At 42.8% G+C, this 11,480-nt stretch overlaps 1 protein-coding gene across 1 annotated transcript in view; it reads left to right on the forward strand.

Moving 5' to 3' along the window:
* LOC111751961 (SLAM family member 9-like) overlaps positions 1 to 2,910 on the forward strand; it is a 99,916-nt gene extending 97,006 nt beyond the window's left edge. Inside the window, exon 9 of the transcript XR_010321554.1 lies at positions 2,660 to 2,910. The gene's annotated coding sequence lies outside the window, so the exon portion shown is untranslated. The remainder of the gene's footprint in view (positions 1 to 2,659) is intronic.
* Positions 2,911 to 11,480: the final 8,570 nt, after the last annotated feature.

Below are 11,480 nucleotides of genomic sequence, written 5' to 3' on the forward strand. Positions count from 1 at the left end.
CAGTTTTGCCTAATAAGGGAACAGCTTCCACGCTGCGAGTTAACTGTTTATGTTACTGAAGATGATAGGCTCGGCCCCTTGGCATGGCGCCTTGGTTATTCAACCTGGCCAGTGTACTGCCCGTCTCACCCTGTTAAACCCCTTTCCCTGTAGAGGGAATTTGGAGGGATGGGACTCCAGTAACTGCTCTTATTGTGGTGAGATAAGACAACAGTGCGGGGGTTGGAGGGGAGGCGAGGGGGGCGGGGCGCTGAACTGGTAGGGAGCGCAGGGAAAGGGTGGAAAAACCCATGGGCCCCTTCATGCAGAAGACAAAGCCCTGGGTTGGGAGAGACGAAACCAGGGTCTGGCTCTGTGCCTTTGTGATCCAGGGCAAGTTCACTCCCTTACTGAGCCTCAGTTTTCAACTTTGTAAAATGAGGGGCGTGGACAGATCACCTCTCAGGCCGCTCCAGTATGATATCCTGTGATTCCCTGCCTCTACTTGATTCTCCTGTGGCTACTTCAGGGCCTCTACTCTGTCTCTTCCATCCTGTCATTTACTATTCCCATGGCTTGACACAGACTAACCGATGAGCCTGTTTAGGGCGCCTTCAAAGAGAAATCCCCTGTACATTCCTGTGGCCCACCTTCTTCATGCTCCTAAAGCGAAAACAGAGGACTGGGCTTGATATCAGATGGAAGGGGGGAGTCTCCCTCAAGCCCCTGCTCTTGAAATCAAGCTCCCCCTGCTCCCCCAAAAAACCTTTACCATCAAGCAGATTCTGACTGCTGGAGCCAGTCCTTTCTTCCGAGGCATTTTTGGGTGGGTTTGAACCTCTAACCTTTCAGTCAGTAGCCAAATGCTTAACCATTGGCACAATCCAAGGATTCCTGGAATCATACCTCATCCTCTTTTTTCTCTGCCTCTGCTCTGTGTAGCGTCTCTCAGAGGCCAGTGTCCTCAGGCCACCTGCTGGAAGACATCATCTCCCCCCTCACTGTGTGTGGAAACTTGGCACGCAAACCACATTCAGGAAAGTACCTCACAGCTGTGCCCTTCAGCTACAGATAAACCAATACCATGGGGGGACTTTTCAGTTCTGGTCTGTTTTACGGCCAGCCCCCAGTTGGGAAAATACTGATTTCTTTCTTGCCGAGCCCCGGGTGGTGAGCCCCTCTTACCAGTACGGTGGATAGTAAGGCAAACATTGTTTTGGCCAGAATCGCCTGTGAAAATCCCTCAGGAAAGTGCCATGTTAGAGACTGAAACCCTATTTCCCTCGATAATCCTATTGCCACATTTTCCCTGTTTGGACAAATGGCTGTTTCTCTGAGCCCCAGATTAAATAGCTTTCAGTTAGTGCCCATGTTGTGGACCCCTGGTGACACAGTGCTTAATAGCTTGGCTGCTAACCAAAAGGTCAGCAGTTGGAAGCCACCGCCACTGCTTGAAAACCCTATGGGCAGTCTACTCTGTCCTAAAGTGTGGCTATGAGTCAGACTCAACTTGACGACAATGGGTTTGGTCCATGTTTTCACACAAAAAGAAAATATATTTAAGCATTCCATCAACACTGAATGTGATGACTGACTGAGGTATTAAAAGATACTTTTTAAAAACAGGTGAAATCTTGACTTACATGTGAATTCAAAATGAACAGGTGTCAGTGTTCTTAGTTCATTAATTACGGAACTAGCAGGATGTTACAACTGGTTCAAAGTAAAATTCAACACACACACACATCTAGCCATCAGGAATGCTGATATGAATTTACAAATAGATGCAAAACTGACCAGCGTCCAAGTAACAATAATTTATCTACTAGACAAATCTACCAGAGCAGGCTACCTTTTTGCACCAGGCAGGGACTCCTGTAGCGTCTGTGGATTACCCACACAAAGGTCTGAGAGGTTGCACATTACAGTGCTTATCTTTGAGATGAGGCACAACTTTGAACTTCAACTTGAAACTACTCCATTACCCATATAATCGTTTTTAATGAATGTGGAATTCTTTTGTAATCATAAAGCAACCCAAGAAAGAAAATGAAAATGCCCATGTAATTTTGTTTCAGTCCACGCTTGAGAAAACATGTAATGATGTAATACTGAGACAACATCCTCCCTTCCATCTTCACCGCTCTCCCTCAGCTACACAACTATGTGCTCAGGTACTTGTGACACAAGGCGGTCTTACAGTGGCTGTGGAAGCCAGCTGCTGTCAACTCAATCCATTCAATTTTCATTAGGAAACAGGAAGACCCTGATTGGACCATGACTCCTTGTTTATTGACTCCTATGGGATTGAACTCATGGGTGCCTGGCTCCCTGGAACGCACCCCTGTACTCAAGGAGGAGACTCCTGAAAGGGACATCTTGGTGGAGGGGAAGGGGCACTGGTCTGGGGGTTGAAACCAAGGTTCTGATCCCAGATATTCTTGCTCAAGTAATAATCATCCTAATAATGAGAGCTGCTAATTAAAGAATTATTTATTTCACAGATGGTATTATTATTTTTTTATTGTTGTGAAAATACATAACACAGTGTTTGCCAATTTAACATTCTCCATGTGTACAATTTAAATTGAGCAATTATTGAGCACTCCGCTGAAAGCTTTTATCTTTTTAAAACATACAATAATCCTATGAGGTAAACACTGATATTTCCGTTTCACAGAAGAGAAAGCTGATGCCAGAGAGGTTAAAGAGCTACTCAAGTCCACACAGCCAGAAAATGGAAGACCTGGAATCAACTCAGATCCTCCTGATGCTAAAGTCCAAGCCTTTGAACACTCTGTTGTGCTGTCCAACTAGGTCACTTAGTCTGACACCAAGATAAATGCCAGGTGCATCAAAAATTGAAAAATCAGAATTGAAACCATAAAAGTGCTAGAAGAGAACTAAAAAAAAAAAAAAGAAAGAAACTTTTGAAGTAATGATGATCTTTTTTTTATTTTGGTGAAAATATGCATAACAAAACATAACCATTTAAACAATTTCTACAGGTACAATTTAGTGACATTGATGACACTCTCTAAGTTGTGAACCATTCCTGCTATCCTTTTCCAAATCGTTCTACCTCCATCAATGTAAACTCAATGCCTTCTAAGCAAACCCCCCATTTCCTTTCCCTCTCATCCTTGGTAACCACTAACAATCTTTGGTTTCTATATATTTGCTCATTTCACATAAGTGAGATCATAAAATATTTGTCCTTTTGTGACTGACTTATTTCACTTGGGATGATATTGCAAAGCAAGACACAAAACCAGTAATCCATAAAAAAAGACGAACAGGTTTGACTTCAGGGAAATGGATAATTCTGGCATGGTAAATATTCCGTAGACTAAGTCAGTGGAAAAATAAACTGGAAAAATATTTGTAATTACATATTAGAAAAAGGATTAATTTCCTTAAGATATGTGTAGCTCCCACAAATTGATGGGAAGGAGGCAAGCATGGACAAAGGACATAAGTAGCCAGTTCACAGAAAAGGAAATAAGAATGAATTTTAGTAATTTGAAATAATGCTCAAACTCATTTATATGAGACCAGTACCAGTACCAGCTGCCATCGAGTCAGTTCCAGCTCACGGTGATCCCATGCATGAAAGCATGACTGTGCTCCACAGGGTTTTCAATGGCTGCTTTTCCAGAAATAGATCGCCAGGCCTTCCTTCTAAAGCACCTCTGGGAGTACTAAGAATCTTGAACCTTTGATAAATGCCCACTAAAACTATAATGAGATGTCATTTTCACCTAACAGTTTGGCAATGGTAAAAAGATTGATCCTTGTGTGTTGGTGGGAAACCTAGACACAGTTGGTCGGAGTGTAGGTGGGAACATCCTTTGGAAGACAATTTGAAAATATCTATCCAAGTCTTAAATGTACTTGTCCTTTGACACGTTTGGTCCACCTTAGTGATTTATCCTAAAGTGTGTATACCAGTGTACAAAGACTCCAAAGAATGTTCATTACAGCATTGTTTAGAGAGGTAAGAAACAACTTAAATATCCAGCAGAAGTGGACAAGACCTAGAGCACCACAGTGGGATAGTATTCAGCCATTACAAAGAATGAGACGAATCTCCATGTACCCATCCAGAACAGGCTCCAAATTAGTTTGTTACAGAAAATGGCATGGAACAGAGCAGGGTGTAAAAAGTGTGTTGGGTGTGTGGTTACACCCATAGGCACATGGAACTGCATAGATTATCTCTGGATGGACACTAAGAAACTGCATTTAGGGAAGGGAACTGGGCAACAGGAGTCAGAGGTACGAGAGACTTAGTTTCCACTCTGTATTTCCCTGTCCTTTTGTAACATATGAATGTTACTACGTGTTTGAAATGAAATAAATAAATAAGTAAATAAAAAGATGATTTAGTGTTACTATAACACAATTTCCTCACTCTTTGAATGAGAGTCATAATCTCTAACTTGCCAACCTTGACAGATTGTTCTGAGGATCCTTAGACATTTGGTAGCTGCTGAAATGTAGGGGCTGTGAATCACGCTCATGGTGGGTGGGTTACCTCTCCTCCCGGGCAGTGCAGACACCAGGGGAAATCCAAACAACTGGAAATTCCATAACAGGTTGGCTTTATAATGGTAATTATAGCAATAACTGTGTGTATTAAACGCATAAATATTTTTGAGTGCTTATTAGATACCATCTTATTTAATGCAGGAGCCCCACGAGTGGTTGGAGTTATTACGCCCATTGTTCATATGTGGAGACTTGACGCTCTGACAGCGTCCACCACCAGTAACCTCCTTCAGGGTTATTGTGATTCTCGTGCAGTCATCTGTCTTCCACCAGAGAGATTTAAAGATGTTCCTGAAAGAGTTTAGCTCTCCTGTGCTGTCTTCACACTCTCTGCCTACACACACACAGAGACACGTCTGCCCTGGAATACAGGCTTCAGAACCTAGTGGCAATGGCCGCCCAGAACCAATGATGTCTCACCTTAGCTCCTGCCCTATTCCCTGCACCTTGCCGCAGTAAGAACATTGCATTACTTGGAGAATTGCTTTAACTTGAAGGGCCCTGGCCACTCTGACTGGGAGTCTCCATCACTTAGGGTGGATTTGAGGAGTGGTTAGCCTGGCCCAGCAGAGGTGCAATTGCCAAAAGAGAGCAGTGTCCTTTCATTCATCTCAATTAGAGAAGCAGAACAGTTTTAGCTTCTGTTCAAGTGACCAGATTCACCACAAGCAGCCTCCACTCAGCAGTGGGTGTCAGCTAGCTTGTTCCCCAAGTTAGGACAGATTGGTCTAGAACTCTCCCCTTTGAGACACCAAGACTCTCAGGAGTTGATGGATGCAGAAAGAGAAAAGAAGGAGCTTGGAAAGGGACTTCTGTCCCCTCTGCTGCTGATAATTGAGCCCTGTGTCCTGGTGACTGGCTGGGCCATGGCATTTGCATTCTAACTTGTTTAGAGGGGCCAAGTAGCACAGTCTTATCCAGCTCTTCTCAGTTGACCTTTTTTGGGTCGTGTCAAGGTGTCCGTCCTGCACCCCACGACATATGTGCTCTGCCGGCCAGCATGGTAAAGGCCTTGATAAGGCTTTCCTGCACTGGGTAGACAGAGGGGTGGGAGATGTGGAAGGAAGGAACCCAAGGGGAGCCCTGAGGAGAAAGGTCACTGAGAATATTTGTCATTTTTGGATGGCTTGAGACAGAATCAGGCATGGCCCTGACCCACTGACCCCACTGATATAGGTCCTGAAGGCCTTTGAATTTAGGGCTAAAGTGTGCTGAGCCCTAGTGTGTGGGAGCCCTGAGTCCATGAGAAGAGCTGAAGGCACTGGGGTGAGGACCTGACCCAGAAGAGATGCTAGTTAAGTATGTTAGTGAATAAATGAATACCAAGAAACAGCTCCGAAATACTTGTACCTATCAATAAAGGTATGTGTTATTTTCTGCTTCCAGTGAGAGCAAGGAGTGGGTTTAAAGTGCGGCAGGAGGAAGCCAGGCATGATCTGAGGAAGAATTTACTGATTTGGAGAGGGGGTGGGTTGTACCCTCAGGCAGTAGCAAACCCTGGAGTTGGCTGACCTGCTGAAAGGAATAGATTGATCTTCCTTTCAAGAACAAGTCTGTTCTGTGCCTCCATGGCCCTTCCTATCCTGTTCCAGAGGAAGGACAGATGGTCCTCAGTGTCCTTGAGACCTGTGTGTGATGGGCGAGGGATGGCTCAGAAGGAGGCACTGGGACAGCTGTGCTCACTGGGTAGAGCTCTGCAGAAGAGCCACTGAAGAAGGCTGACTGGCGCCCTCTCTGGGAATATTTGGGAAGTGCTTTCTCGGTGACAGGGACAGTGGTGCTCACCAAATAGTTCATTCCCCCTGCCCCACGTCCCCCCACACACATTTCCTAGTCCTTACCAGATAAGCAGAGCCTTGCGACACGTTCTAGCCAAAAAACATGAGCAGAGATTATGACGCTAGTGGATTAATGTAGTGAAAAACTCACGTGTCATGCTTCCATCTTCCTTTCCCTGCTGTGGTGGCTGAGGTGGCAGAAATGATACTGTGGGCTTAGTATGGTGCAACTACGAGATGGTGGAGCCTCCATCTATCCATGACAGGACTCCTGTCCTATACTATCTCTTATGGAATGTGTAGTGTGAGCACGATATAAACTTACCTTGTTGTAACCCACGGAGTATTTGCAATTGTTACCACAGCATATCCTAGCCTACCCTGACTAATATGCTGTCTGGGAGAAAAAGGAAGCTTCGTTATCTATTGCTGTGTAACGAATTACCCCAAGCTTAGTTTAGGTTCAGAACAACAACTTTTATCATCTCACGGTTTCTGGGCTTCAGGAATCCAGGTGAAGTTTAGCTGGGTCCTTGGGCTCAGGGTCTCACACAGGCTGCAATCAAGCTTCTGGTTGGGACTGCAATCATCTCAACTGGGGAAGGATCTGCTTCCAATCTCACTCACGTGGCCCTTGGTAGGGTTAAGTTCTTTGTGGGCTGTTGGACTGAAGGTCTTGGTTCCTCAAAAGATGTTGGACAAAGACTTCTCTCAGCTTCTTGTCATTGGAATGTTTCCATTGGGCAGCCAACAAAATGGCAGCTGGCTTCATCATAAGGAGCAAAAGAGAAAGAGAAGGAGAGAGACAGAGTGTCAGCAAAATGGAAGTCAGTCTTTTATAACCTAATACTGGAAGTGACATCCCAACCCTTTTATCGTATCTGCTTATTAGAGGCAAGTACCTAGGTGCAGCCCACACTCAAAGGGAGAGACTACACAAGGATGTGACTATGAGGAGGCAGGAACAGTTTGGGATCCATTTTAGAAGCTGTCTGTATGAGTTTTGTACTCAGTATGTGCTAGAAACTGTGCCAGGTGCTATCATTATAAGGCAGGTAAGGAAAGTGAAGGTTAGCAAGTTTAAGTAACCTGTTCAGGGCAACACTCAGCTGTAACTGGAATTTGATCTCAGATTTGACTCAGATTCACTGCATGAAGCAGCCTTTCTAGAGTCAAGGGAGTACGTTGGATGAATTTCATAATAAAGATGAGTTCTGTGGTTCTCTCACTTGTTCTTACGAGGAAACATTCACATTTCCTGTTTCCCCATGTCCTAAGTGTCTGGAGCACTGGACCCGACAGTTTTGGAGCACATGGTTCTGTATCTCAGGATTCTGGAGCTTATGTTCCTCTGAAGGCGATCCGAGGAGGTTGTCTTGTTTCATGTGATCTTGAAGCCAGAAGTAGACCCAGGAGCTGAGCCGAAGCAGATTTCATGGGGCTTTGGTGTTCAGTCAGAATACAGAGTCATGCTGCTTTTCTATAATGGGATAGACTCTCCAACATGGGTGAGTCTCCAAGACAAGTACAAGCCGAGGGTCCATGTGTCCAATATGACATCCCTGAGAACTGAGAACCTGACTCTTGGGCACAGTGGGCAGTATGGGGCTCAAGTCAGCTTAACTGAAGGAAGAGGATTTAATCAGATGTTCCATCTCATAGTTTATGGTGAGTGACAACCTTCTCACCCCAGTATCATGGCTCGGCTCCTTCTTTTGCCCCTGGGAGTGTACATAACCCCCCTTTTGCAGAAATGCATATAGATACCAGTCTTCACACTCTATTTTCTCCCCTGAATGTCCATCCATATACCTACCTACCCACCTGTCTATCTGTTATCAATCTATCATCTATCGATCTATCAATCTATCTACCTACCTACCCACCTACCCATCTTCTTACCTATCTACCTATCTGCCTGCCTATCTATCATCTATCTATCTATCTATCTATCTATCTATCTATCTATCTATCTATCTATCTATCTATCTATCTATCTATCTATCATCTATCTATCTATCTATCTATCTATCTATCTATCTATCTATCTATCTATCTATCTATCTATCTATCTATCTATCTAATCTATCATCTATCTATCTAATCTATCATCTGTCTATCTATCTATCTATCTATCTATCTATCTATCTATCTATCTATCTATCTATCTATCTATCTATCTATCTATCTATCTATCATCTATCTATCTATCTGTCATCTATCTATCTATCATCTATCTATCTATCTATCATCTATCTATCATCTATCTATCTATCTATCTATCTATCTATCTATCTATCTATCTATCTATCATCTATCTATCATCTATCTAATCTATCATCTTCTATCATCTATCATTTATCTATCTAATCATTTGTCTATCTATCATCTATCTCCATTGGGAACATAGAACACTTCTTTCTTTATTTAGATAGTCTTTGATATCTTTCATCAGTTTAGTAGTTTTCCTCATATAGATCTGTATTTTTACATGTATTTTTAGATTTATACCTAATTTTTTCTTTTCTTTTCTTTTTTTGGTGCTAATGTACATGGTGTTGCATTTTTTATTTCAAATTGCAATTGTTCATTACTGGTGTATAGAAAAGCAGCTGACATTTATGTGTTTTTTTGTATCTGGCTACATAACTGTTATTGCTTATTAGTTCCAGGAATTGTTTTGTCAATTCTAAGGGATTTTCTACACAGATAATCACATCATCTGTGAATAAAGACTATTTTATTTCTTCCTTCCAAATCTGTATACTTTTTATTTCCTTTTCTTTCCTAGTTGCATTAGCTATGATCTACAGTATGATGTTGAGTAGGAGTGGTGAGAGAGCACATTCTTGTTTTGCTCCTGATCTTAGGGGAAAATATCTATTTCTCCCCATTAGATATTAGATATGACATTAACTGTAGGGCTTTTTTTTTGTAGATGTTCTTTATCAAGTTAGGGAAGCTCTCCTCTGCCTTAGTTTCTCAGTGCTGCCATAACAAAAATACTGCAGGTGGGTGGTTTTAAAGAACAGAAATTAATTTTCTCACAGTTCTTGAGTTGGAAATCTGAATTTGGGGCATCAGCTACAGGGAGAGGTCCTTGTCTTTTTCACCGTCTAATACCTGGCAATCCTTGGAGTTTCCGGGCTTGCAGATGCAGCTGCCTTCGTCGTTGTCAGATAGCATCTGTCTTCCCCCCATTTGTGCTTGCTTTTGTGTCAGTTTTTTTTTGTGTGTGTCAGTGCTGCTCTTTACATCACTCTGAAGTTATTAGGTGTAGGACACAGTCTACACTAACTTGGCCTCATTACCATAACAAAGAAACCCTGATTCCCAAACAGGATTACATCCATAGTTTAAAGGGTTAGGATTCCAACACATATTTTGAGGGGGACGCAATTCGATCCATAACTTTCCACTGCTTGGCCCTCCAAAATTCTAATCTTACAAAACACAGTCACCTTATAATGATATCATCCTAGAAGTCTTATCCCATTCCAGCATCAACTCTAAATCCAAAATCTCATCTTCTGAATCATCTAAATCAAGTATGACTTCTAGCTGTGGTACATCCCAGGACAAAATTTCTTTCCATCAGTGGACCTGTGAAACCTAGAATACAAGTTATCTGCTTCCACAGTACAGTGTTGGGACAGGCCCAAGGTAGACATTTCCATTCCAAATGGAAGAAATAGGAAGGAACGAAGGGGTCTTGGGTACCAAGTAATTCTACAACCCAGTAAAGCAAGTTTCATGAGCTCTCAAGGCTTGAAAATAATTTGTTCTGCAGGATCATCTGAGCAATGGCTCCGGCTTCCAGACGCTGGGCATTGGCCATTCTCTCTGGATTCTAGGTGGGGGCCCTTTAGGTGTGGGTATCAGCTCCACCTTCCATGCCTACTGGGGTAGCAATCCAGTTTCCTTGGCTTTGGGTGGACCCATTCACCTGGCCCATATGAGTGGTGATCTACCTCCTTGGTCCCTGGCAGCTCTTTCTCCTGGCCCACTGACACAACAGGCCTGCTTCCTCAACTTTGGGTGGTGGCCCCATTCTCTTGGTACACCTAAATTGCAGCTCAACCCTTAGGAGCTGTGGTGAAGACCTGACTCTTTGAAACCAAGGAGGTGGTTTGTCCACATTTACATGTCCCCCGGTGCTCCTTCCAACACTTCTGCTGATCCCCAAACTGGTCCCAGGGTGCTATCTTCCTTTCCTTGGAGGACAACAGATATCTGCAACCAAGTAGCTCCTTTGGCCCATTTCTTGCCTGCAGAATTCCGGAAGGCAGACAACTTTCCTTCATTTTGTTCTATCTCTGTCCCTTTCAGTCTAAGCTAAAGGGATATCTACTGGGGTGGTTGATTAGATCCATCAGTAACAGGCCAAATCTTTAGCAAAAGATTGTGTAGTCATGCCATCGGAGAAAGTTCTAGAACACATGCCCTTAATTTGTACAACAGAAATTTCCAAAGCTTTGCATTCTAGTTTCATTTTGCACGGTTCACTTTTAGGTCTATCTCTTTCCTCCCGCATTGTACTGTAAGCAGCAAGGAGAAATCATGCTGGCTTTTCAAGATTTTTCTTGGAAATCTCCTCAGTCAAATATCCATGTTCATCACTTACACATTCTATCTTCCACAAATCATTCAAACATAATTTAGACAAGTTCTTTGCCAACTTATAAAAATAGTGCCCTTCTTCCACTGTCTACTTATCTGCTTCATCATTAAACATCTAATCTCCTGGTGATATTCTGTTCATGGTAGTAGAAGCTTTTCCCACAGCTCTCAATTCTTTCTGAGCTCTCATCGGAATCACCCTCAATGTTCATAATTCTACCAGCAGTCTCTTCAAGGCAATCTAGGCTCTTACTTCCAATCACATCAAATTTCCTCCAGCCTGTATCCATTACTGAATTTTAAAACTACTTCCATATTTTAGGCATTTGTTAGAGCAGAACTGCACTTTCTGGTACCAAGTTTTGTCTTAGTTTCTTAGCGCTGTTGTAACAGAAATACCACAAATGGGTGGTTTTAAAGAGTAGAAATTTATTTTCTCACGGTTCAGGAGATTAGAAGTCTGAATTCGAGGTACTTGAATTTTGTGTTTGAATTGACACATTTCAATCCATAACACCCTCTATTCCTAGTTTCCTGAGAATTCTTTTTTTT

Source organism: Loxodonta africana, chromosome 3 (genome assembly GCF_030014295.1).
Source record: "Loxodonta africana isolate mLoxAfr1 chromosome 3, mLoxAfr1.hap2, whole genome shotgun sequence".
Lineage (NCBI taxonomy): Eukaryota > Metazoa > Chordata > Mammalia > Proboscidea > Elephantidae > Loxodonta > Loxodonta africana.